This window comes from Podarcis melisellensis, assembly GCF_964234715.1.
Source record: "Podarcis melisellensis genome assembly, chromosome: 8".
In the NCBI taxonomy this organism is placed as follows: Eukaryota; Metazoa; Chordata; class Lepidosauria; order Squamata; family Lacertidae; genus Podarcis; species Podarcis melisellensis.
Window position 1 is genome coordinate 49,934,874 of NC_138540.1, and position 27,979 is coordinate 49,962,852.

The 27,979-nt window shown below is 42.8% G+C and overlaps 1 long non-coding RNA gene across 1 annotated transcript in view; it reads right to left on the reverse strand.

Annotated features, from left to right (window-relative positions):
• Positions 1-27,979, reverse strand: part of LOC309375077 — an 85,273-nt gene that overhangs the window by 46,037 nt on the left and 11,257 nt on the right. Inside the window, exon 2 of the long non-coding RNA XR_014170802.1 lies at positions 14,954-15,054. This is a non-coding gene — a long non-coding RNA (uncharacterized lncRNA). The remainder of the gene's footprint in view (positions 1-14,953; positions 15,055-27,979) is intronic.

Consider the following 27,979-nt stretch of genomic DNA (forward strand, 5'->3'; position numbering starts at 1 on the left):
AAAAGACAAAATAGAAGTGGGGGGTAGGTATAAAGGCAATATCAAAATTTGGAAATGTGTAATTAAAGAAATTTGGATGATTGGCAGAGAAGCCGAAGGAAGTCAAAAACCCGAACATTTAATAGAAATTGTAATGTGGCATGAATCTATGGAAAATTAATAAAATATAATTTATAAATCTAAAAAAAGAGGAAGTAACTGAATGCATTACTTCCAGGTTTTGCCGCTCGCACCTGCGCAGACGCTCAAAATGACGTCACGTGCATGTGTGGAAGCGGCGAATCGCAACCTGCGCATGCGCAGACGTGGGTTGCGTTCGCTTCAGGATGTGAATGGGGCTCCGGAATGGATCCCGTTTGCATCCAGAGGTACCACTGTACAAAGTAATAGTATATGGCATATAAATAAAAGTACAGTGGTACCTTGGAAATCGAACAGAATCTGTTCCAGAAGTCCATTCGACTTCCAAAAGGCTCCAGCAGCCTGTCAGAAGAAGCAGAAGTCGCAATGGACATTTGGGTTCCAAAGAATGTTCACAAACTGGAACACTCACTTCTGAGTTTGCGGCATTCGGGATCCAAGGTACAACTGTATGTATGTGTGTATGTTTCAAAAAATGCACCAGCAGGAGTGTTGAATTGGTTCCATTGGGGTGCCTGCATCATGCTGACCTCCTTGACTTGCCCATCCCAGTAAACTGTAGCAACTAGCAGGAAGGGTTAGTGGTACTTATCTGCCTCTCTGCACTTTTAACTACAGAATATTCCACCTCTTCCTATATTCCATGGATAGTGTTTGCATGCAGGAAGATGCCTACAATTGGCTGTGGCCCCCAGAAGATTGCTCAGAAGGAACTGCAGCCCTAGAGTTAAAAAGGTTTCCCACCCACCCCTGCCGTTGAGTATGGATGTGAAACTATGAGAGGAGACAACAAAGAATTACAGAATGAAAACATAAAAAAGGAGACAGGTAATAATTAAAAGCATTTTCTGCCTTTTGTCAATTTTTCTCTAGATGCCTCCATTAATGATCCTCAGGCAGTTAAAGAACAACTTTTTTGTAATCGCCCTAGTACCTGAAACAGCTCTTCTGCACGATGAAGTATCCTAAAGAAGCTAAAATACATGAGCTGTCTGTTGCAGACCCTAAAGGACTTTATTCCTGGAGTGGGGAATGAGAAACCAGAAATTCATTTTTCCTCCCCTTTGTCTTTGCAGACCCTAGGGGTCCTACCACCGGAAGGACTGAGAGACTGAACTGAGATTGTATCATTCCATTTCTTAATAAAGCAACTGGGTTGTATCCAACATTAGACCTACTCAGAGTAGACCTATTCAAAGTAATGTGCTTGATTAACTTTGGTATTTTAATTTCCTAGGGTCTACTCATAATAGAACTCAGTTGGCTACAATCCATAGTGTGAGCATCGGGTCATGTTGGAGAAGCGCTGTAGCTCAGTGGTGGACAATCTGCCTTGCATGTGGATGGTCCCAAGTTCAATCCCCAACAGCTCCAAGTAGGAATGGGAGAGACCCCTGTCTGAAACCATGCAGAGCAGCTGTCTGAGCTTGATGGACTAGTGGTCTGACTCGGTATAAGGCAGCTTTCTGTGCTCCCGTGAGGATCAATCATACAGATGTGTAATTGCACTCTTTCCTTAGCCCTGCATGTGGGGAAACATCATTTTGAACAGAGTGGTAGAAGAACAGCTGCAGCAGATGCCCTACCACTGAGCCACAGATCTCTTTCTCCCCTGCCATGTGTCATGGCTCGCTCTTGGGCAGTGTGGATTCATGGCTCGTAATGTCAGCTGGGAGTTGGGCAGCTGGTTTTCATTGCTTGTCGAGGTGTGCGTGCTTACAGCATATCCCTCATGTACAAGGGAGTAGCCCCCTTTTCTCGTGACTTGCTTTTTACCAAAAAAAAAAGAAAAGAAAAGAAAAGAAACTTTCCATGTACTGTAGCATAGTCAAGCCAGGAATTAACTGTTTGGGGGTTATGGAAATGCCGCTCATGTGGCAGCGTGGAGCAATGAGCTGGCTGAGTTACGGGACTGTAAACCTGCCAACTGTTGGCAGAGGATGGTTATGAGATGGGCTTGTCAGCACGGCCGAAGACGAGGGTGAGTTACATCTTGGTTGTCAGCTCTAGGCATGGGCTGGACAGACAGCTTTATATTGCCTTTGTTACCTTCCTACAAGCTGGACTTAATTCAGCCAGCCTCTTCGTACAATGCTAATAAACTACAAGCAGCCTTATTGGCTGCTATGTATGGATGTCAAATGCGTTGATTTACTGGTTACATTTTTATCCTCTCCAAGGAGCTCTGGGCTCACAACAACCCTGGAAGGTAGGTTAGGCTGAGAGATGGGGAGGACTGGTCTAAGGTCACCCCGTGACTGCTCTTTGTGGCTAAGTGGGGATTTGAACTCTAGTCACTTCTCAGTCCCAGACTTACACTTTAACTACTACACCAGAGCTTTAGGCTTGTGTGATCCACTGTGTTTTTCACTACATACATACATGTATAACTTTATTTGTACAGTATTCTGCCTTTTCACAGTGCAACCATGCTCAAGGCAGCTTACAACATGAAAAGAATACATAACTACAGCAAAATGAAAGTAGTCATAAACACTAAATAAAACATTTAAAAACACACACAATTAAACTGGACAATTTCCACATAAATCACATCTAAAATAAATATTTTTAAAACCCCCAGCAACAACTCCCCCCCCCACAAAAAAAACACCCACCCCAACACCCCAACCCAAGAGTACTAGAACTTTGGGGTCAGATGCAGAATAGTACATGAGTACATGATCTGATGAGGAATCTGTGAGCATTGGAACTTGCTACAGTTTAAGAAGGATACTGACAAGCTGAGAATGTGCAGAGGAGGGCCACCAAGATGATAAAGGGTCTGGAAACTAAGCCTTATGAGGAACGGTTGAGGGATTGGGTATGTTTAGCATGGAAATGAGGAAAAGAGGAAACTGAGAGGAGAGTGATGGCCATCCTCAACTATCACATGGAAGAGGTAGCAAGCTTTCTTCCTGCTGCTCCAGAGGGTAGGACCCGAACTAATGGATTCAAGAAGGGTATTCCAGGTAAACATTAAGAAGAACTTCCTGATGGTAAGAGCCATTTGACAATGAAATGGACTACTTTGGAAGGTGGTGGACTCTCCTTCACTGGAGGTTTTTAAACAGAGGTTGGATGGCCATCTGTTGGGGATTCCTTAGCTGTGTTTCCTGCATTGCAGGAAGTTGTGCTAGATTACCTTTGGGTCACTTCCAACTCTACCAGTCTATGATTCTATGACACTGGGCTAAGCTTTACTCAAAGTAGACCTACTGAAATCCAATAATTTTATTGGGTTGACTCTGAGTAAAACTTAGTTGAATACCAACCAGTGTGTTAGCACTGGAACTCACATATAAATCCTTTCAAATACACATCTAACTCCTGTTCCCTCCCCAAGCTTTCAGGGTTTCAACAGGGCTCCTCCAGATGACCTATTTATTGAGCATTCATTCTGATTTGCTTGCACAGAACTTACACAGATGTTTGGCCAATGGAGGCCCAGTATATCTGCAGCCAACTCCCACCTGTCTGCCTTACTCATAACCAGTCCAGAGGGTGACCCTGGCTGTCAGCTTCCTCCTTCTCAGTTTCAGTGTTGTGCTTGTAGAACTCAGTCGGGAGGAGAATGGGGACAAAACTGGAATTAATTGACCAAACCTGTTATTTGTTCTGGCTCCACCTACTGTTGGTCTCCCTGTCTTCTGCTCTACCAGTTCCAGTGGACACCAGCCACAACTGGTTTAGACTATACCAGGGATTTCCTGAGCATTTGTTTGTTTTCTTTACAGGGAGGTTATAATATAATGAGCATTCATTCTGATTTTCTGGCATGGTGTTTAATCATTCATTCATCTACAACTGATGGGGGCAGGGGGAAGGAATTTGATTTTATTTGCATTTTAATGAGGAACTACCCAGTTTTCACTTCCTGAACCAATGAGTAAATAGTGAAAAACATGATTTCATTCAGTGATCTCAGGGTTGCCAGAACAATGTTGTGCAGCCTTTGAATGCCTGGGTAAACAGGAATGTTTTCATATACCTCCTGAGCACCAGTAATAACAGACAGTGCACTTCACTAGAGAAGGCATTCCACAAATGGGGATGCATCATTGAAAAGGCCCTGTTACAGGTCAACACCAAGATGGTAGCTCTTGGTGGCAGCATCACCAACAAGGCCTTCTTATGTTTCTAGCTGATGAGCCTAAGCCCTATTGAAATGTATGGTGAGTGGACATTGCACTCAGTCCTTTAAAGTTCTTTTACAAGCCATTACTCAGGGCTATTACAAAGACATGCAAACCTCAAACTCTGAGCCACTTGCATTTTATTTGACTTTGACTTTTTTTGTTTCTGTTATTTCAAGACCCTAAAATGCGTGCAAATTTATCCTTAATAAGAAAAGTGCAATGCAGTGTTTAGCTCCAAAACTGCATCTGTGAGACAGTGATTAGGAACTTCGAGCAAAGCCCGGAAAAGTCTTCAGGAAAGGAGGGGAAAGTGATGTGAATTAGAAAAAAGGGGGGTGGAGGAAGAAAGAATGAAGAGGATGTGTATTCTGGCTGTGGATAAAAGAAGCTACTTCAGAAATACAGAATGAATCGGAGCATTTGTGTGTGTGTGTGTGTGTGTGTGCGTGTGTGCGTGCGTGCGTGCGCAAAACATTTGTTTGGAGAGCAAACGAGACCCTTTGGGGAGGCTCTTATGGCACGGCCTTTTGAAGCAGGATTGCTAGAAATGAATCATTCAGAGCTATCAGTAAAGAGAGTGATGAGCTTCCATTGATAAGACACCACAACCTTCTAATAATAGCTTCTGACTTATATGAAAACTTTGCTCTAAATCTGACCCCAGCTTCCTAGCTAGCTGACCTGTGCAAGATACTAGTACTTATAGGAACATGAAAGAACAGGGCCAGAGTTCCCACGTGGTTCTGTCGAGCTTCTCTTAACAACTTTCAGCATCCTTAATAAACTACAGTTCCCAGGATTCTTGGGGGGGAGGGGGAAGACATGACTTTTGAAAGGTCACAGCATCTTGAAGGTCCCAGGTTCAATCCCTGGCATCCCCAGGTAGGGCAGGGGAAGACTCCCTGTCTTAAATCCTGGAGGAGTTGCTGCCAGTCAGCTAGATGGACCAGTTGTCTGACTCAGTATAAGACAGCTTCTTACATTTCAATGTATGTGCTTAAAGTTGTGTAAGAGTGTTTAAAAGGATTGTGTGGATGTGGCCCTAGAATAGCTGGCAGAAGACTGTGCCTGAACTTCTCTCCCTGATATGGTAGTTTTCAATTTGCAAGGAGTCTATTTTTAATGTAGGAGAGCATTAAAAATACTATTACCCAGTTGCAGTTTGAAACATTACCATATTTCCTTCTATTTCAGATGACCAGGCTGTGAGTGTTATTTTATGTAGCCAGAATGGCATCATCCAGGCACAAGAAAGAGGTATTAGTAGGTTTGGGGGTAGCCCCAAGGTTTGCAGCTGGACAAAATGAAATGAAATAAAATGTGGATAGCTAAGCGGTTAGAGCTTGGTGCTGATAATGCCAAGTTTGCAAGTTTGAACCCCATATGAGAGACCTGCATATTCCTGCATTGGACTAGATTATTCTCAGGGTCCCTTTCAACTCTATGATTCTATGATCTATGATCTAAACACTATGGGGGAAGGTAGGGAGAGTCAAATCTGTCCATTTTGGTTTCTATCCATTTCTCATTTTTCCTAACTTAAGTTCAGTTCCCCGCAGTTTCAGATCAGTTTGCAATTTAAAAAAGAGTCATTGTGAAAATTTATCAGGGCTTTAGTGCAAATTTCTCCTAATACACATCTGTTTGTATGCAACGCTGCCTAATATACAAATTTTTGCAAAGCAATTTCCCCTCTTGCTATGCTTTTTTGTACATTATTTCAATCAATATATGCATTTTAATGCACACTTTACTGCATTATATTGTTACATGACACCCCAATCTCCATAGCAGTGTGAGATTTCAGGGAATTCCAGGCATGTGTTACCCAGGGTTTGTATTTGTTTTGGAAATGGAGCACACTGAAGACTGTGGGGTCTTTATGATATATGCTTTATATAGACATATAAACAACCTGAGAGGCTCGCAGCAACCATACCCCAAGAGGTCCTTGCTTCCCTTATAGTCACAGAATTGGATTCAAACAGACACCACTCATTCTAACACTTGGGGCTTTGATGCCTTAATTATGTTCTAGTGTCTACAACCTATAACAATATTCACATTGCTTGGCTATAGATCTGCATTACAAAATACAGAAAAATGCATTCATGAAGGATGACTGTGTTTTGGTTCTCGCATTGTTTTGAAAAGTGAGAATTAGGGGGATTCACCTTTAAATTTATACTGAATTTTCTTTCCCATCCATAGGGAAGGATCCCTCCAAATAGCCCAGTAATGATGGAGCATGCTCAGTAGCCCTGGAATGCTGCCTGATTGATGGAGGCACAGTGTGGGGGAAGAAAACTAGAGAGGAACTATGGGGTGGCTGGAATTCTGAAGAACAACTCTCTAAGCTGCAGTATTTTGTTGCAGAGCCCAGTTGTCCACTTGACATCCCAAGGATTCTATTAACTCATTCTGTATGTAAGACCAGACCTAAAATGAGCATAAATGAAAGAAGGACTTAAAAACAAGCTCCAGTATTTTTTCACTGAAAAACAAACTCCCCCAGAAATAGCTAGTGCTTCCCATACGCATTATTACTTCCCAGAAAAGTCAAATAGCTCCTCCAGTATTCTAAAAGAATGCCTGCTTTATAGGTCTTCAGCGATAACACATCGGACGTAACTATCAATTATGTTATTTTTGTCCGTGCTAATCATGCTTGGGGAGCAACTGAAGTTTCCTTTTAGAGTTAATAAGAAACATTTGCAGCAAACGTGGGGAATTGTGGAGATAAAGCAATTGGCAAGAAATAGTATGTTTAAATACCATAAAACAGCCAGGATCCAAACAGGTGTGAGATAAAGCAGTATAAATAAACTGCTCTGTATGCAGCACATTGCGCCGCAGAGTTGTGTAAAAAATAAATAAAAATTGCACGAAATAACTTCGCTCCTATCCAGAGGAAAAAATGTAACAAAGCCGTTCCTTGTGTCGGCTAATTAGTTCCAACAGCTGGGAAAACATTTCTCATGTGGAAACTTCAAAAAAAATAGAAGAAGGGAGAGTTAAGAGTGGTTCTATAAAAATGAAAAACAAAGACGCGGTCAGATATACAAACGCCTTCCGGCAATCCGAGATGCAGGTTTCTCCAACTATTTGCCAACATTCCCTACAACCACAGCCTAAATGCTTAAGAAAGAACACTGAGCGCCCCCTCTGTCACCCCATCTGCTTCTCCCTCTCCCTCCAAGTCTTTCAATGCTCTCTATTATCTGTCAACAGTTCCAGCACATGGCATTCTATTGCCTGTAACCCAAGTTTATGTATTAATGTGGAGCTTATAATCAACAGTTGAGGCAGCACTCCCCTTCATTCTGCGTATGCTCAGGGATACCTGGCCCTTTGCTTTTTCCATGATATGTTTTCCCTACATGTGCTCAGAGGCATTCAGCTTGTGGGTGCCAGTCAAGGTGGTTCTCTTCCAGTACACCAGATGCATCTTGCTGGTTCATTGTTACCATTTGTCCATTAGGGAGAGAGAGACCCACCTATGACCTGGAGAGGGGGATGTGACTGTCTTGCCTGAAGAGGTCTCCACATGGCCACTTCCCATATACACTTCCCCACATCCCTTTGCTAGGGCTGGCATTTTAAAAATTCAGGCTCTAATTCTTGCCTTACTCTAATGGTGCTGCACGGAGCACAGTGTTTCCTAGCAGATGCAGTCTTGCATCAAGAGCAAATCGAATGCCATAGCTCAGTGGTAGAGCATCTGTGTTGCACATGAAAGGTCCCGGGTTCAATTCCCAGTGTCTCCACAAAGGGCTGGGAGAGATCTGGGACAGACCTAGAGAGCTGCTGTCAGCCAATGTAGACAATACAAAGTCAAATGGAATCCATATAAGGCCCTTTCTGTGTTACCATGGCCCGCTCTGTTAAGTGTCCTTAAAGGTGTAAGGGAGGAGTGAGTGTTTGGGGATCCCCTTTTGCAATTTGTTATGCATGTCAAAAAATCTCCAAAAACAGAGACACAACCTCCCCCCCATAAATGACCAGGTTGTGAACTTCTTATTGGTGCCGACACACACAACCATATTGACGTGGTTGCCCATAATAGTAAGAAGAAAAATCTCTTGCAAGCAGGACCACCTCTGCCATTAAGCAAATCTGGTGGGTGGGGAGGCACTGCGAGGCATTCAAGGACTGAGCTGGGTACACCACATGCCCCGTTCTAAGAAGACCCCTGCTGAATCAGACCAAAGGCCCATACTGTGGGTTGCCATTTGTCTAGACACTGTTTCCAACTGCCATATACCAGCTATGTCCAGGAAATTCCAGACATATGGCAACCCAACCCAACCAGATACTTTAGGAAGACCACAAGCAGGAACTTAGTTCAACAGAACCCCTATTCCATCCACAGAGCAAAGTTTCCTTGAGTGGTTTAATAATCAACGCCTCTTTGCAGAGAACTGTAGCTCTGTGAGGGGAATAGGGGTCTCCTAACAACTTTCAGCACCTGTAACAAACTATAGTTCCCAGGATTCTTTGTGGGAAGCCATGGCTGTTTAAGCGATGTGATACTGCAATAAAGGTGGAGTACAGATGGGGCCAGAGCCTCTTTCCATAACTCCCATATGACTGTGTTCTCTCCCCCAGCCCCCAGTCAGTGTGTCTTCACCTAGCAAAGTGGTTTTGGTAATCCATGACTTGTCTACATTTGTCTGAGTTAGCATCTCAAAAGGATTATGATGTTTACAGAGACAGTGGTAGGACATGAAGAGGTACGAGCGTCTTTCTGCAGTTGATTCATTTCTGCTAACCACTGATGGATGTGATAAAACACCCTCTTATGTGTTGTTAATAAAGCAGCAGAAAGCCAGCCAATGAGTATGTTATGCTCTACACACGGAGCATGTTGGTTTCATTTAAAGCATCAGACATCTGATTCTCTCTCTTTTTCCTGTAGCAAGTATTATAAATAGGCCCCATTACTATCTGATCCTCCTTTTAATGTTTTTCATTACAAAACCACAGTTAATTTTAGATAATAGTGGCAGATAATCTCAAATTTGTGTGTAGCATATGCCCCAGTTTTTATGGGGCGATACGGGGTGGGGGGTGGGGGGGGTGGCAATGAAAAAACACAAGTGGCCCGTTTTCTTTTAATTTGCAGCTTGGGGTGTATTTGTCAAATGAATTCTCCTGCTGCAGACATTCAGTCTCCTTGCCTTCCAGCAGATCAAAAGTCTTGTCTATTTACTCTCCTCTTTGTTTGGCTATGTGTCCTGAACAATGCAGCTGGATTGTTAACCAGTCGCTGCTGTGCCAAACGGCAGTAGGAGGAGAGGTGGTTTTCTCAGGGCCAGCCTACGGTGAAGGGCAAGATGGTGCCCCCCTTCAATGTACATCTCCACTGCATCCGACAGCAGCAGGGAATATAGAAAGCTGCCTTCTACAGAGCCAGAGCATTGGCCTCATCCAGGTCAGGTCTGCCTCTACACTGACTGGCAATGACTCTCCAGGGCTTCTAGGGTTACCTGGAGAAGTCTGGGATTGAACTTGGGATCTTCTGAATGCCAAGTGCTTCCCCTTTCACTAGGCTACAGCCCTCTCCCACTAAATTAGGCTCTTTATTATCTTGCTGCCGCTCTGCCTCCCTCTCCAAAGCTTTTCCACTTGAGGCTCCAAGGTTGTAGCTAGGTACTTTTAGACCCCGAACAAAGTAGTTTTATGGGTTTCCACTGTAGACAACTGTTTGTGTTACTTCTGTTGTGAAACAGTTTTCCTCTCCCTACCCCCTGCTAACCATTTTATGCTTCATAATGGATTCTACATTCCTGAGATGTTAGGCTCCAACAGAGCAATGCCCCCCAAACTGTTTTCCTTCCCTGATTTCTTGTTTTATTTTAAAGAATACCCTAAACTAGGGTTGCCATATTTCAAAAAGTGAAAATCTGGATGAAAAAAGTTGTTTTGCCCAAAGTTGTTGAGCTTTCATTGCAAGATCCCACAAAAAAAGAGAAGTTTTTGAGCTATTTTTAAGGAAATTCGTCAAAATCTACACTTTTGACATGGGTGTTGCCATATGTCCAGATTTTCCCAGCCATCTAAGCAGTTTTCACCCAGACACTGTTTCGAACAGGCAAATCCTGGAAATGTCCAGAAAATTTGGGACGTATTGTAACCTTACTCTAAACATGTACAGTTTTGCATTTTAAACACAATTATATCATCACATCCTTATGGTTACAAGAGTAAAATGCGGTTCGCTTCTGCAGCTGTTGTAGAAAAGGATAATATATTTTAAAAAGTAAACGTAATAAAATGAGAAGGGATGTAAGAAGGCAGTGATTTCCATTTCAACGTGTATTCACCACAATCAGCACATTTTCTGTTCTGCTGCAGTCCAGTTTCTGCCAAATACTACACATTGCATTTAATTCAATGTAAAAGAAAAAAGAAAAAAGACCCCTGACAGTTAAGTCCAGTTGTAAACAATTCTGGAGTTGCGGCGCTCATCTCGCTTTATTGGCTGAGGGAGCCGGCGTACAGCTTCTGGGTCATGTGGCCAGCATGACTAAGCTGCTTCTGACACAACCAGAGCAGCGCACGGAAACACTGTTTACCTTCCCACCGGAGCTGTACCTATTTATCTACTTGCACCGTGACATGCTTTCAAACTGCTAGGTAGACAGGATCAGGGACCTAACAATGGGAGCTCACCCCATCGCAGGGATTTGAACCGCTGACCTTCCGACCAGCAAGCCCTAGGCTCAGTGGTTTAGATCACAGCGCCACCCGCGTCCATACAATTTAATGTAAAGGAAATGTCAAAACAATGTAACAGAGGATGAATAATTAGGTGTCATGTGGCTAACAGCAGAATAAAATTAAAAATTAAAAAACAAAACAAAAGAGGGATTACAATGATGTGAATGAATACTGATTGTTTTCATTTGGCTGACTTCAGTACCTGACATCAGACTAACACACAAACTGCAATTTCTGTTTTTGTCAGAATTCTCCTATATCCCTAAAGAATGTAAACATGTAGATGTCTAGTTGCCCCCCCAATAATTTAATTTTTTTTTTTAAAGAAGAAACAAAGAATGTTGCAGGATCAGTCCTAGTGGGCCCTGGCATGCCAACACCGAACTGCTGACTTGGGGCTCCGTTTGTCTGCTGTCATCATTTCTAACTCTCTGGATGGATGGGTAGGTGTGGGGCCTTGGACATCAGGGCCCTAGGATGCCGTCCAGGTTGCACCACTGATGACTCTACTTAATGGTAGGGATGGCCTTAGCTTTTGTAAAGGGTTAGCAGAGGAACAAAATTGTAGATAATAATATTAGTGTTGGTAGCAAGAAGAAGGTGAGCTGGGGTCTTAGAACATGTTTTTTAAAGGTATTTGTGGGGGTTGCATCCAAGATTTCAAGTTGCCTTATTCAGATAAATTCAGATGTTGCCCACTGCCCGGATTATAAGTGGTGGTGGGAGAAGGGACCTGGCCTCTGATGGCCTTCATAGCTACTGTTGTCAGAAGCATTATGGAGAAGCATGATTGGCTAAACATAGGAAGGAGTCAAGGGGTGGAGATTGTGACGTTCATTTAGGGTACCCCTACTTTCCCCTGATAATCCAGCTGCTAGCACTGTTTTTTGAAGCCCTAGGTACAGACTTAATTAGCACCTTTTTACCCAGGGATGGCTATATGGTTGTGACAAATGTATCCTTGTTGGGAATCAGGCTTCCTAACTCCAAGAAATCCCACTGGTCTCATCAAGGCATTTTGCTTCTTTCAACATTTCTCAGATGAGGAAGAACTTCTAAATTTGCTCTGAATTTCACAGCAGGCAAAAGCAAAAAACAAACAGCTCAAACTCAAACCAGCGAGGGATGTGCAGAACTCTCCAGAGGAATCTTGCTTCTCTTTGATCCTTTTGGCTTCCTTCAAAATTTCTCAGATGTTTTCTCCTGAGGAAAAACCTCCCAAATTTATTTTGGGTTTAAGCAAAATTCTGGTGGCCATGCAGCTATTAAAAGTTACTGAAGGATACTGAAGAGATTTTACAGGAATGGTAGAACATTTGCTTTGCCTGCAAAAGGTTGCTGGTTCAGTCCCAAGTATCTGCAGGTAGGGCATGGAAACATCCCTTTCTGAGACCCTGGAGCGCCACTGCCAGACCAGGGCTGGGGGCTGAATGGGGCCCTCTGTGTGGCCCTCAAAACCCTCACCAGGTAAGACACCCTCTTTTCAAGCCACACTCTCTTCTGTTTCTTTTTGCCCTCCTGGAGTGTTTTGCTTGGCTTGAATGTGACCTTGATTTCTGATCATGTTTCTTGCTCCCTTAGAAGGAGGAAAGAGAGCAGTGTGTGTGTATAGAAACTGTACAAAGGTAAAATCTACATTTGTTGCTCTATCTGCTTCTGCTTGTGGCCTCACTCACCACTGCTTTGCATGCAGATGGTCCCAGGTTCAATCCCTGCCACCTCCAGCTATGGCTCAGAGAAAAGCAATGTCTGACGTCCCGAAGAGCTGTAGACAATACTGTGCTAGATGGACCCTTGGCTTGGCTCAGTACAAGGCAGCTTCCTATGTCCCTGTTCTGGCTCTCTCAACGCTGACTTTATCACGTACAGATTTGTGGGGGCTGGAATGCTTCCTCTTCTCTTTCTCCAAGGCTCTTGGATCTGCATGTATCCTTGGGTGTGTTGACCAGGAAACGGAAAGATTAAAAGATCGTAGGGTTTCCAGTATTTGAGGCACTCTTAATAGTTGAGGAGTGCAGTGTGTGTATTGTTGACAGCCCCTTGTCTGAGCAGATACTGAGGGCCAAGGAGAGATGAAGCAGTCACTTCCACCTATTCTTTGGGAGTGATATGTGAACGACATCTTGGTCAGAGGCAAGGGTGTGCTTGCTTGTTCCTCCTTTCTCCTTTTGCTTCTTCCTGATAATCTTACTTTTCTTAGCCCTGTCACTCTTTCCTCTCTTGTTTTTCCTATGGGCGGTCCAAAAGGAGACCTTAGAGCACCAGGCTTCAGGAGCCTCACAGATCCATTTCAGACAGAGCCCCAGCTGATGTAAGATTTGTGTTCCTTCTAAAGCCCTATTCAGATGACCGTTCTGAACAGAAGGAAGGAGTAAGGCCTCCAGGGGACTTAGAAGTCTGGGGTCCAGCATATTTAGAACAACAGAAGTCTGAGATGGTTTATAGTCATTCTAATATGTTGCCAGAGTCCCTTTATAGCTCCGGGTTTTACAGTTTGCTTTGATTTCAGCCCAGGGTTCTCTTTGTCCACCTCTGGTGTAATTGCAGCATGCTAATGAAAATTGCAAAAATGTGTCTCGCTTCCCAAAGGCAGCCCACAGTCCAAAGTGTTTTTGGCTTCCATGCTCTAAACAAGACACTGATTAGCTAGTAATCAGCCAGTGATTAGTAGAGACAACTGGGTCACTTAGAGTTCAGGCTGCACATTGTTTGCTTCAAGGCAATGGAATGCTACTGCCCAGACCAGACTAACTGATCCGATTGCCCACTGTAAACACTGGATTTGGCATAGTTGTTTTGGAAAATCAATTTGCATCCTAGGAAGGGAAATATATGTGTGCGCATATTTAAAAACCAGGTCTACTGTTTCCATTTAGAATGTGGATGCATAGTGATTCTGCAGTTTGCCCATTCTCAGAACATTTTTGTTTGCACTAAAACTCCATTTTATTTTGAGATGAATGTAGACAAATTGAATTGTAAGGGATAGTCATTAAAGTTTTCATATTTTTTTTTGGTGGGGGAAATTATCATAAACATCTGGCACCAGGTTTGCATAATGTCCACATTCATGTGAGTCTCTGAGTCCATTTACTAGGAAGCTACACAATATTTTTTTCTCCATAGAATTATTTTGGGAATGATTTCTATGGACTCAAACATTCAGAAAACACTATGGGAATCGAGGTGGGGAGGGAGTGTGGAAAAATGGCTCTCTTCTGTGTGGTGTAACCTTTCTGCCATATAAGTTTTCTTCAGAGGATGTGAGTAGATCTAAGGGTTTACTCCACAAGAAGGTAGATTTCAGTGGAATATCAGGAGAAGCTTTATGGTGGCAACCAATTACCATGGGGAGTTGTGGCTCCTTTCTCTCTGGCAGCCATCAAGTAAAAGCTAGATGTTGGGGAAGGCCTAGCTCTAATTTCCTGCTTTGAATAGGGGATTGAACTAGGCTACCTCCAGGTGCCCATCCAATTCTCTGATTTTATCAGAACTATTCCTAGAACACTTTGAACATAGGTAATCTGCCTTCTAGGGACGCGGGTGGCGCTGTGGGTTAAACTACAGAGCCTAGAACTTGCCAATCAGAAGGTCGGTGGTTTGAATACCTGCTACGGGGTGAGCTCCCATTGTTTGGTCCCAGCTCCTGCCAACCTCGCAGTTCAAAAGCACCTCAAAGTGCAAGTAGATAAATAGGTACCGCTCCGGCAGGAAGGTAAATGGCGTTTCCGTGCGCTGCTCTGGTTCGCCAGAAGCAGCTTAGTCATGCTGGCCACATGACCCGGAAGCTGTACACCGGCTCCCTCGGCCAATAAAGTGAGATGAGCACCACAACCCCAGAGTCGGTCACAACTGGACCTAATGGTCAGGGGTCCCTTTACCTTTACCTAATCTGCCTTCTACTGAGTCAGACATTTGGGTCAGTCTAACTAAATATTGTCTTCACTTACCGCCAGTGGCTGTCTAGTCTTCTCCAACCCTATCTTGAAGATTGAACCAAGGGGTCTTCAGCATTTAAAGAAGATATCTTACCATTGAGCGATGTCCTTCCCTTTGGTGGAGAAAAACATAGCATTGCTAAATTGCATATACAGAAGATGCTCATTATACTTAACTAAATGCCCCTTTCTACATACCCAGTGGAATTAGCACTACCTGCTTCTAAACAGGAATATTAACAAATGCTCTCAAAGCAGCTTACAAAAACAAAATGTAACAGTCATGAAACAATTAAATCATGAATAAACCACAGTAAAACAGTAAAACAAAATAGTAAAGCATCAATATTAAAAATAGTAGCACCCCTAAACACATTTACTTGAGAATAAGTCGCATTGAAAATAAAGTATTGTTATTGTTATTATTATTATTAATTGTGGTGGCTTCAGTGATGCAGCTAAGTCTAGTGCTCTAACTGTGCCATTCATCTCTGGACATGGTGGCAAATGCCTTCTTAAGTTACACCTTGTCTAGAATACTGTAATGTGCCCCATGTGCATCTGCCATTTGGAAACGTTAGCTTGTATATCATTCCAAAGCTTCCTTGCTCTTTGGGTGCTGCCATGGGTCACTTCCACACTATACAACATATTTATACCACTTTAATAATAACGGCTTTCCCCAAAGAATCCTGAGCTCCTCTAAGTTACAATTCCAAGCACCTTTAACAAAGTAGAGCTCTGAGGAATCCATGTACTTTAAGCATATATATGGCATGGCTGAGACCATGCTCTTCAACCAGGGAAACTGTGCATTGGCTTTTGCCTCTTGCCTGGGTTTACGTTCTAGGTCAGGCCTTATAGGCTTCTTAGCCATTGCGGCACCCTACACCTCCCAGAAACACAAATACTGAGCCTGGGCAGATTTATCCATCCAAGAATTACAGCCCTGAACTCTAAAAAGTCATGGGGCTCTGAGACACAATTACATGATGTACTTCCTAAAAAGATTTGTGTTTCCTGACAGTATGCATTTATCAACTATTGGATTTCCTCTCTTCCTGTTACAAGTGGGGAATCTGCTATGATTAAAATTAAAGCAACAACAACAACAACAACTTGGGTTACCCTGCTTAAAATAGCATTTTAGTTAGATGGTAGTTAAAATAAAAAAGTAACTCCCACCTTATTATTATTTTTTGAGAGCCCTGTGGTTTCATTGTCTCCATCATTTAAAACGTCTATAAAGCACCCAAATCTTGCTAAGCACTGTGTATATAAGTTGTGGCAGCACTTGCCCATTGTCTCCCCAGTGTGAACTGGGCCTCAGAGAGTTACTTCTCTCTGGGAGGGAGTTGCTTTCCTTTAGTGATGTGCAAATTCCCACAGGTTCATTTTGTATTGCGATTTGCAGGAGAAAGTGAAGAACAATGTCTGTTACACACCCCTTTCAAAAGTTTTAAATTGTTTGCTGATCCCAATCCATGTGTGGGGGCTGCTGCTACTGCTCTTTCTTTCTGTCTCTGTGGAAGATTGGGGGGGGGGAGAGAAGTGACCAAGGGGAGGGCCCATAAAACAAAGTAAAGCAACTCACTCTGGCATTAGTATCCGCAAAGGCAGATAGATCTGGTCTCCAGGGCATGTATCCCCTGCTACTACAGTGGCATGTTCCTTGAAGGCCAGATCTGCTGCCTTCTCAGCAGCGTCCCCCTCCCCCGCCATGCTGCCTCTGCAGTGGCTTCTTTGCAAATAGGAGGCACTGCTGGTCTTTTCCTACCATTATCCCCAGTGTAGTTCTTTATTCCTCCCTTGTTCCTGATGCAGATCTTCACTCACCCCCTTCTTCCTTGGCTGGGGTATGGGCCATTTTGTGGTTTGTATCAGGTGCCAAAATGTCTTGGGTCAACCCTACCAGAGAGGATGTTTTCCACTGCAATCAGTTTTAGGTCCAAATGTGCCTCTGAAGTTTAAAAGGGTGGGGACCACAAGGACAGAAAGTTGGGCTATGGGAATTCTGTTTCCCCTTCACACACCTGAGCAATGCTCAGATGGGCACTCCCCTTGTTCTCCTGCAGTACATGAATAACAAGAGGAGAGGTTAGTTCTTCACTTAAAAACAGGTATGTGGGCATTTAAGGTGCTTTTCAGGAACTGGTTCAACCTGTGTAACTTCTCTTGCTATAATACAAGCTGCATCTGTTGAATATTTTTAAGCCAACAGCTGAGAATAAGAAGAGCCCTGCAGGATCAGGCCAAAGGTCCATCTAGTCCAGCATGCTGTTCTCACAACTGCCAACCAGACGCCTTTGGGAAGCTTGTAAGCAGGACGTCAGGACAACTGCACTCTCCCCACCTGCAATTTCCAGTAGCTGGTAATCAGAGGACCCAGCCATACAGCTGCAAACAAAACATTTCAAGTGTGTTTCAATGTGACGCTAGATGGTGATGGCGAGCCTTATGGAAAATTCAATGTATTTTTTTAAAAGCATTTTCAGAATGGTTTTTATATGTGTGTAGACTCCACCAGAGTATAGACATCGTGGCTGGTAGCTGTAGCTGAAAGCAAAGAAGTCTATATCAAAGCTAAAGGCAGCCAATTTAATGCTGAGTTAAGGTTAATAGGGAAAGCCAACCTAGCTGGGCTTCATATGAACACTAAAATTTACTCCTCCCATGTTGACTGCAGTAAGAACAGGTTGTCAATAGAACTGTGTGCTCCCCTCTTCCAATTTGGGGATGATCTGCAGCCAATTCAACCTGGATCTAGTTCTTGAAGCAAATGGGGGGCATGCACAGTTTAATAATGGTTTAAAATCCTAATTAAACATGTCTACCACCTCTCGTGGAAGTCTGTTCCACTGTCAAACAGCTCTTACTGTCAGAAATCTCATTTCCTGTAACTTGAAGCCTTTGGTTCAGGTTCTAGCTTCTGGAGCAAGAACAAACAAACTTGTTCCGCGTGACAGCCCTTCAGATATTTGAAAATAGTTATCATATGTTTTCTCAGTCTCCTCTTATCCAGGCCCTTGATCATCTTGGCCACCCTTCTTTGCACATGTTCCAGCTTGTCAACATCCTTCTTAAGTTGTGGTGCCCAGAACTACATACAGGACTCTAGATGTGGTTTGACCAAGGCAGAATAGAGTGGTACTATTACTTCCCTTGCTTGGGATCATAGGTGCCAACTCCCTGAGCACCTACAAAATTCCCCATGAAGGGGCCAGGCACCCACAAATTTCGTTGCCAGGGCCATGCACAGTGCATGGTACCCATGGCCCTGGGCACCCATGATTGTGGGGCCAAGCTGGCAATCCTGCTTGGTACAGCCAAAAATAGCATTAGGGCTTTTGGGCTGCTGCATCACACTGTTGACTCATGTTAAGCTTGAGGTCTAAATCCCAGTAATTTATAAAGGTGTTGAACAACAACAGTCCCAGGACAGAACCTTGTGGCACCCCACTTTTCACTTTCCCCCAGGATGACAAGGAAATAATTAGTGAGTATCCTTTTGGTGCGGTCAGTGAACCAACTACAAATCCACCAAACAGTAGCCTCGTCCACCCCACATTGCACCAGCTTCTCCACAAGAATATCATGTTCTCTCTCCCTGTACTGCACTCCTCACCTGCTTCTCTTTTCAATGTCCAAGCTGAGAAAGGGACAGGGGTATCATTCAGGAAAGGGACATAGCTCAGTGGTAGAGCACCTGTGCATGCAGAAGGTCCCAGGTTCAATCCCTGGCATCTCCAGGTAGGGCTATGATAGGTTCATGCCTGGATCCTATTCAGTTCCTGCTGTTAAGTGTAGACAGTACTGAACTAGCTGGACCAGAAATCTAACTCTGTATCAGACATCTCTGTGAGCTCCTGGGCTGCTGTAGCCTGTGGCGAAGCTACCTGCTCCGGCACCAGGAGCAGTATACACCCGGTGTTGTGGCTGGTGCACATCCCCAGGGAGCGTGACATGTCACCCGTGGGGGCATGGTGTGCGTCGGGGGGGCGTGGTGAGCGGCGCACGTCCTGGGGGTGTGTAGTGAGTGCCGAGCACCCCGGGGGCGGGGGTGGCTGCAATGTCCCCCCCCCGGGATGGCACCCGGGGTGAACCACTTCCCCCGCCCCCACTTCATCCGCCAGTGGCTGTAGCAACTCATAAGAAGCTGTTAGTCCTACTGACTCCTCTGCTGCATAAACCAAAGGACATCTAACCACAATATGAAATTATATAGAGAGCCTCGGCAACCCGTTGGGAAGATTTGTTTTAAGGCACAAAGGGAACTGGAAAGACAATTACAATGGCAATCACTGTAAAACAACTAAGAGATCATGCACTGAGCACGCTAACTCAGATTAGAAAAGATCCTCGCCTCATTTAATAGAGAAAATACATATCTAGATTGGCCAAGTCATTAACAACAGAAGCACCTTTAAATTGAAATAATAAAACCATAGTCATCATAAGGAAGCTTGAGAGAAACCAGGCCAACATATGGTTGCAAGGTGTAATTAGAAGCCAGCTTGAAAGGAAGCAACATGTCTTTATTACTTTCAGAAGCCATTTAAAGAAAGGATGGAACTCTCGTTTCAGCTGAGCTGGGTGTGAAATCAACAAGATCACAACAGAAACAACTCTCTGGACCGTATCCAGACAAGTACGTTGGGTTTCGCACTTGGCATGGTGATGAAGCTGATAAGCTTAGCTAGATCTATTGCTGCTTAGAACACATTGAGAATACACAGAATTACAGGGGTTGGGGGTGCTGCTATAAAATCTTTATTGATGCAAGTGGGATGCCCGGTGACTCATGGTAAACCTCTGGCATTTCTCGGAAGATGTTCTACTCATCAGTGTTGTACGTGCACCCAAGGGAAGTAGGAAAGAACTGACATTGTAAAGTTTCACAGAGCTGAATGACTCTAGGTCAGGCGATTTCATGAAACCAAACTTGAAAGTTTCTCGCTGTTAGTAACAGCTAGACCGATATCCTAAGAAACAGACTGCTGCTATGTTGTCTTAATTTCTGATTTCTTGATTTTTAAAAACATATTTGATATTTCATTTTCTTACATTTATTTCCCCGCTTTCTTCCATCACAGAACTTATGGCAGTATATGTGTGTGGTTCCCATTTATGGTTCGTATATTGATTTCTGTATCTTAATGTACTGTTCTGTTCCCATACTGGGAACCTTAAGTATCCAGGGAAGAAAACCAGTTTAATCATCATCACCACCACCACCACCACCACCAACAACAATAACATGTTGGGACAGAGGTGAAGAACATCAGGTCTGGGGACCAAATGTGGCTCTCCAGGCCTTTCTGTATGGCCCTTGGGACTCTCCCCAGGCCATGGCACTCACAGGCTTGAGGATTTTGCTGCAGGGGAATTACAGGTAATCCTTTAATTCAGATAATGGCTCCTTGCTTGTCTGGATGGACAATAGAGAGGGGTAGGAATGTGTGTGTAGAAACTAACCTACTGTACAAAGGCAAAATTAGAGACTTTTTTTTTAGTGCAAATGTTCCCCAATATAATAATAATAATATAAACAATATATAATAATAATAATATAAACAAGTTTGGATGCAGTTTTGCCCAATATGCATAGTTTTTGCAAAGCAATTCCCCCTAATACAATGTATTTTGTATGTTATTTTTATGAATATATGCATTTATATGCACACTTTATCCTTTTTATCCCTTTTAATTTGCTGGAGAGATGCACTACAAAATTAGGAGAAGAACTTTTTTTGAAGTACAGTGGTAATTTGATTCGTTTCTTGTTTCAGGAAGTGTAAATTTGGCGAGTTTTCCTTTCAATGTGAGCTGATTTGAATTTCTCCCTCATCCCTATTGGCAAGGTAACTTGGCACTCATTAAGAGGTTCATTAAGCAGAGAGAGACTCCCCAGCTCATAGTGGCAGAGGGCCTTGATGAGGTAACAGGAGAGTTAACCTGTTTTGAGAGTTGTTGCTGTTGTTAATAAATATTTATTTATTTATTTATTTAATACATTTGTTAGTCACCTTACTTTCAAAAAGTCTCCAAGAAACTTAATAACAAAATAAAATACAGACAGCTAAAAAGAATAAAAAGTAAATTTTAAAAGTATGTACAGTGGTACCTCAGGTTACATACACTTCAGGTTACAGACTCCGCTAACCCAGAAATAGTACCTCGGGTTAAGAACTTTGCTTCAGGATGAGAACAGAAATCATGCTGCGGTGGCGTGGTGGCAGTAGGAGGCCCCATTAGTTAAAGTGGTACCTCAGGTTAAGAACAGTTTCAGGTTAAGAATGGACCTCCAGAACGAATTAAGTTCTTAACCCGAGGTACCACTGTATGCACTAAATTCCTAAAATGATCACCTAGGAATACAATCAGACAGAGAAGTCCTACCCTACCCTACTAAAAACCTGGGTAAATAAAAATGTCTCGACCTGAAACCTGAACACCTTAAACCTGACAACGATGACACCAGGCATTTTTAATTTTTTTTTAACTGGAGAGACCTTCCATAGATGGGGAGCTATCACTGAAAAAGACTGTTCTTGTGTGGTCACCCTCTGCACCTCCCTAGATGAGGCAGGTGGAGAAGGACCTCTGATGAAGATCAAAGGGTCTGGACTTGCTCCTGTGAGGAGATGGGGTCCTTGAGGTCCAGTATATGTAAAGACCCCTCTGAGCAAAATGAACATAATCATATAATCTATAGACAAGGGAAAACTACTACTTTTTCAGCTATTAGGTGGATAGTTTACAGCCTCTGCCGCCCCAATCTGAAACTGGGTTGCCTTCCTCTAAATGAGTGGTGAGGAACCTTTGGCCCTCCAGATTTTGCTGAGCATCAGCTCCCACCATCCCTAGCTGTTGGCCGTACTCAGGCTTGGCCCACTGGAGAGGAAGGTGAGGTGCCTTTCTCAAGTGGTAGAAGCCCAAGAGGCACTTGCCCTTCCCCTGCTGCCACACCGCTGTCTCTGCTTGCAGCTGAGATGTGGCACCAGCAGCTGTTTCCTGCAAGATCTCACCAAAATCTTGTGAGACCTCACAGAGCACCTGAGATCTTGTGAGACTTCCCCAAGATCTCAGTGGAAACTGCTGTTGCGGACACAAGTCTCGCTGTTGGTGTTTTGTGGCAGCCGCTGCCACACAACACAGGTAAGAGAGTAGCAATACCAGTGGGGGTGAGGAGTGGCAGCAGGAGGGAACAGCATGTTCCAATTTTGCCTCAATCTGCAAAACTGGATGGGCTGCCATTGGTTGTATCTGCTGGGGCTGATGGGAGTTGTAGTTCAGCAACAGCTGGAGAGCCAAAGGTTCTCCACCTCTAGCCTTTTGCTGTTATAGTGATTTCAGATGCGGTTGTGATTCAATATTATAAAACATAGTTACTTTTTGTTGACTTTAGCATGTTTATGTTCTTTCATATTATAAGCTGCCTGCCATTTTTAGAAAATAAATTAGGTAAGAGAAACTTTTGTAAATAGCTAACTAAAATATTGTTATAGAGAAGAACATTCTGCTTCTTAAGGAATGGCGTACTGACATTTCCCAGCACATTCCTTTATAAAAAAAAAAACAATGTCATGTACTATCGTCGCATCAGGAGCATCTGGCTTTGCAGGACCCAGAAAAAAATGACTATACTTAAGAGTCGTGGTTTATTATGAAGTGTATCATAGCTGGTTTATAATTACTTCTGAAGAAAATTGCAAGGCAACTTGAACAGCAGCAACACTCAAAGACGTACATTATTAAGGAAGATTAAGGAATTTCTCCCAGGAAAAGAGACTTCAGAGTGACCTAATTGAAGTTTTTAACATTCTCAGGGGAACTAACAGAAATTGGTTCATGCAAATTCTTCACCCTTTCAAAAGAACACAAGTTCTAGAGAACATTATCTTTAAATAAATAAAAAGGAGTTTAAGATCAAAAAGAAATAAGAAGAATAATGTAGGATAATTTGGCTTGGCTTGGGCAGACTCTTCTGGGTCATTTGTTTTACCTCCCCACCCTCCACCCCAAAGATGCAGTGTGCTACATCACATAAGAAATGCAGTTTGTAACTTTTTATTTATTTGGCAACTTTGGAAAGCACTGCAGACATACTTCTCCCTTACATCAAAGTAGGGATGCTGAATAATTTCATTCAGTCCATATTATTAAGTAAACTCTCCTGATTTGTGCTCCTGGGTTAGTATTTTATTCATTTTGTCATCATCATCATCATCATCCTATCCTTCCTCCTAAAGCAGTCCAGGGCAAAACACACACATGTGATGAAGCTATATAAAACCAATTCCATTATAGACACAGACTGGGAAAGATCTTTACTTAAAAGGCTCAACTTGAGGGAGGAATGTCTTCAGCAGGTCGCCAAAATATAGCAGAAATGGCACAATACAGTTTTTGAGTAGAGTAAGTATGAAAATGTATATTTTCAGGATAATAGGCATATAAAAGCACATAATTTAGGGTAAAATATCTACAAAAACAATATGAATGTTCCCTCCAATCACAGGTTGACATGCAAATAGGACGGAATGGACCTATGAATATATACATGCAAAACTGAGTTCTGTAGTGGCAAAACTGAGTCTGAGGAAGAAGCAGACAGCCAGGACCACTCTCTGGACTGGTTATAAGTAAGAAGGCAGGTGGTTTGGAGGAATCAAGACTGAGGCTGGTTAGGCAGTGTCCCATATGCCCTAATGGACCAGCATCCACTGACAGCAATGTAGCTTCTCATCCTGCTAAGAAAGGACAGGAACACATACAGCTCACAGAGTAGAGAGATGTGAAAGTGTCTCTTATTAGGTTGTGGAGACACATAAAGAGCAGGAAGCATAAGGTACTTGCACTTCCTGTTTTCTCACATTACACAATGCCTGAAGCCACTCTTGGATCTCAGGTCTTGGAACCAGGCTTTTCAAGACTCCATATACAAGTTATGCAGCAGCTCAGATACTGCAAAATTATCCTAATTAACGTGAAATGGGGTACAAAGGTGGGGCATCCAAACAGTCTGTTTGCTTTGATCTCAAACATTCAGCTCAGCCTAGGGCCAGTTTTCCTTAACTGATGATACTACGGCATCGCAAATCACAAGTGAAGGTGAAACTGACCAGAACAAAGGCAAAATTGGGAGATTCTTTTTCAAAGCCAGAGGGAAGGAGATCACCTTGAACACAGGGTGTCTCCTTCCCCAAATAGGGAGAGTTTTTAGTTTAGGTCTGTAGCTTGTGATTTTATGGTGTGAGCCCACAATGCTTCAGACACAAGGTGGTGAAAGAAAACACAGTCACACGGTGCCTGTTATTAAGGGGAATAAACATACACTCAACTAAACTTTAAAGAAAATAGTATTTCAGATTTTTCACAAGATAAAATAAGCAGGTACAAAGCAAAATGACTTGAAAATTATATCTTGGGTAAGAAAGCTTGGTTTTGCAAAAAGCCTTTTCCACATTATGAAATACAGGACAAACAAGTGCAACACATTCATCTCTTAAAGCTGTATGATAATTGTCACAGAAGAGCAATTCAGTTCATCAACCCTCAAGGTTTCTTTCATTGATTAATTTTTTACATGTTTCACCATGGCTATCCAAAACAGGGGTAACAAACATGTAAGAATAAGTCCATGAAAATGTGTAAAAAATAATAATCATACCCTAAGTATAGTCAATAAATAAAATGGGTTTATCCAGAAGGAGTTCTGTCAGGTTTAGAACACTGGATTAATTATCCAAATCATTGGAAGTGTGTGTGAGTGTTTATTGCTCACCAAACCTTTGTGTTGTTTTGTGAGTTTCTGTTCCTTTGGTTATTATTTCTGGCTGCCATTTTCATTTTTCTTTGTTGCTTTTGCTCTTGTAATCCTCATTTGTCCACAGTTCTCCTTAGTCTGATTGTCTGTGATAAGTTCATGTAATGTATTTATGGCTGTCCATGATGCCATCACATCATGGGATCACCTGCAAAATCATGTGGACCACCACATCCAATAGGCATCTTGGGAAGTCTGGGGAAAATGAAGTTGAGGGACAACGAATATGGTAACAAAAAGAACTGCATCACAACAACACACAAGTGTGTTTGGAGCAAGTACTTTAAAACTGTTGAAAATGGGAGGCACTTTTAGATTAGCCTAGGACAGGCTTCCTCAGCCTTGGCCCTTCAGATGTTTTGAGAATACAGTTCCCATCATCCCTGACCACTGGTCCTGCTAGCTAGGGATCATGGGAATTGTAGGCCAAAAACAGCTGGAGGGCCGAGGTTGAGGAAGCCTGGCCTAGGATAATTTGTCATTTTGAAGCTCATCAGTATGACATCAGAAGTAAATTGTTTTTCTGTGAAATCATCTATAACTTGAACTTAGTGTCCACTGAAATCAGTGGACAATAGTCATAATTATTCACTTGTCCCACTAAGTTCAGTGGGACCTACTGTCAACTAACAGTCTGGATCCAATCCATAGTATATTTTTAGGTAATGATGCATATAGCTCTAGCCAAATCCAGTTCAACATCAGTACACCTATGAATGGAAATTATGCTGTCTTGGGAGTCAGAGCAGGCCCACTTAAAGGAAAGGACCTAAGTTAGCCATGTCCATCAATTCTGCTCTGAGTAGAACTCAATGGGTACAAACCTATTGAACTGAATGAAAATTACTTTCTGACCTGGGTAATGGAGGTGTATCTATAGAGAATGGAAATTGTTGGCTTCTCAGTCATATTAAGAAAAATGAGAAGGGTCAATCACTATTGGGGTCCATTCCTAATAATTGTTGTTGTTGTTATTCCCATTGGACAGTTTCCCAACCACTCAGAATCACCAACAAGTAGATGTCCACACCTTAGTGAATCTGTTTCTCTTGTCTGAAATGTTGGTCCCTTTTGTAAGTCTTCTGACCAAAGAGAAAAGCAAAACAAGTTCTGTTGTGAATATCACGGAATCACTTCAAGATCAAGGTGAGGTCCACTCATTAATGAATGTCATTTGAGATAATTAAGTAGCCCTTTCTGGCTGGTTGCACACAGAGGATGCAAAATGTTTCCTGGGAATCCCATGGGAAGCCTGGAAGGCTCAGCCTCCAAATAATGTTTCAATTTGTTCCAAACTGGGTATATTGGAGACTGGAGGCAATGGCTAGAGGCAATGGCTGTGCAGGATCAGCCTGAGGGATCTCAGACCTGCTAATCTCTGGGAGGTAATTATATTCTGACTGAGGCTAAATTAACAAATATATAATTTGCCAGTTTAGATCGCCTTCTTATTACAGAGATGTAGGAAGTAGTACCTATAATCCTGCCTTTCCCAGACTCCCTTTTATACCTCCAAGGCTTGATGCACTTTATTAATGATTCCATCTTACAGAGGGGGAGCCATGTTAGTCTGCTGCAGCACAAACAAAGAGGCAATTCTTAAATCACAATACCCAGCCAATGAAGTAGACCAAAAAAGCAGGTCAACAAAGAAAGCCTGGTACCCAAAAATAATCTACGATAGGACAGACTCCATATAGAAAGTGACAGAAGACCACTTGCAAAGTACAACTGCCAGGTCAAACTGCTCCAATGGATGCACTGATGACTAGGGTAGGGTTGCCATATTTCAAAAAGTAAAAACCAGGACACCCACAACGACCTTTTTTTTATTTTTATGAAACCACAGAAATTGTTGACCCACAATTTTCCGATTGACTTGCCTAAGATCTGTGACAAAGCACTGCCTTTCGGAAACTCCCTCCAGACGTCAATTACGCCTTTGAAATCCCAGTAATGTCTGGAAAAATCTGGATATATGGCAGCCCTAAGAGCCTAGGGATACCAAACCAGCACCCATGGGTGCACTTGCACCAACCAGCTAACAGCTTCCTTGCTGCCCCGAGGAGGACCATTCTCCCGCTGCTGCAAGTTGATTTGTGAAAAAAATAATCTATTCTCACCCCTTCCCGCCTTATTTTACCTCCACAACAACCCTATGAGGTAGGTTCAGCTGAGAGAGAGAGTGACTGGCCACCAAAAAGCTTAACGGTTTAGAAGGGACTTGACCTCTGCTCTCCCAGGAGCCAACACCATGAATGGAAGCTTAGCACCAAAACAGCTTATTAGGACACCTACAGTTTGGAACTTCCTCACCTTACATATGAGACAGGCACTGTCTTGATTATATTCTTGGTGCCTATTAAAGATCTTCCTTTTCCAAACAATCCTCATTTTAAGTGGATTTTTTTTTTATCCCACTCTATACTGGACTTGAAATGTGTGTGTTTATCACTTTGGGATGTTTTATGGGAAGTGTTTCAGAATTAATTAAACTAACAATTCACTGTAGCTTGTGCAGCCTGACCCTATGCATGCAAGCCTTGTTGAGTTCAAGTGAGCCTAGTCACACTTTCTCCATGTGCAGGCAAGGCTGTATTAGATTTGCTTCTGAGTAAACATGCACAAGACCGCTTTCCAGCGTCTCTCTCTTTCTCTCCCCCTCCTTTCTGCATTACATGAGAGGGACAATCCTGTGAAGTATGTTATGCTGAGAGACAATGATTGTCTCAGGGTTGCTCACTGGGCTTCATGGTTGAGTGTGGATTTGAACCTGGGTCTCCTTAGTCTTAGCACATCACTCTAATTGCTGCATCATATTGGTATAACCTTGTAATGCAATGTCTTTGAGAATTCCCCTCTTTCTAAGCAGCGATTTTATGTTTGTAGGTTAATTCATTGGCAAGTAGTTTGTCCTGCTAAAGCTATTGCATGTATATTCCCATAAGTAGTAACACAAGCCAACTTGGATATTGCTGACCAGGTAACCTATCTGTCCCTTGACACATGCGTTTGCTAAATATTTTCACTCTCAGACAATAGAGATTTGTATTCTTAAGTCTCTGCATTAATCTCAGGGACATGGAGACTCAAGTTCCCCTCCTACTGTGAAATGCATTTTATACCACACTCCAGTGTTGATGTTTTACCAAAAATTTAAAATGACCTTATTGTTCCCCACCCCATCCTAACATTCATGGAGAAATAAG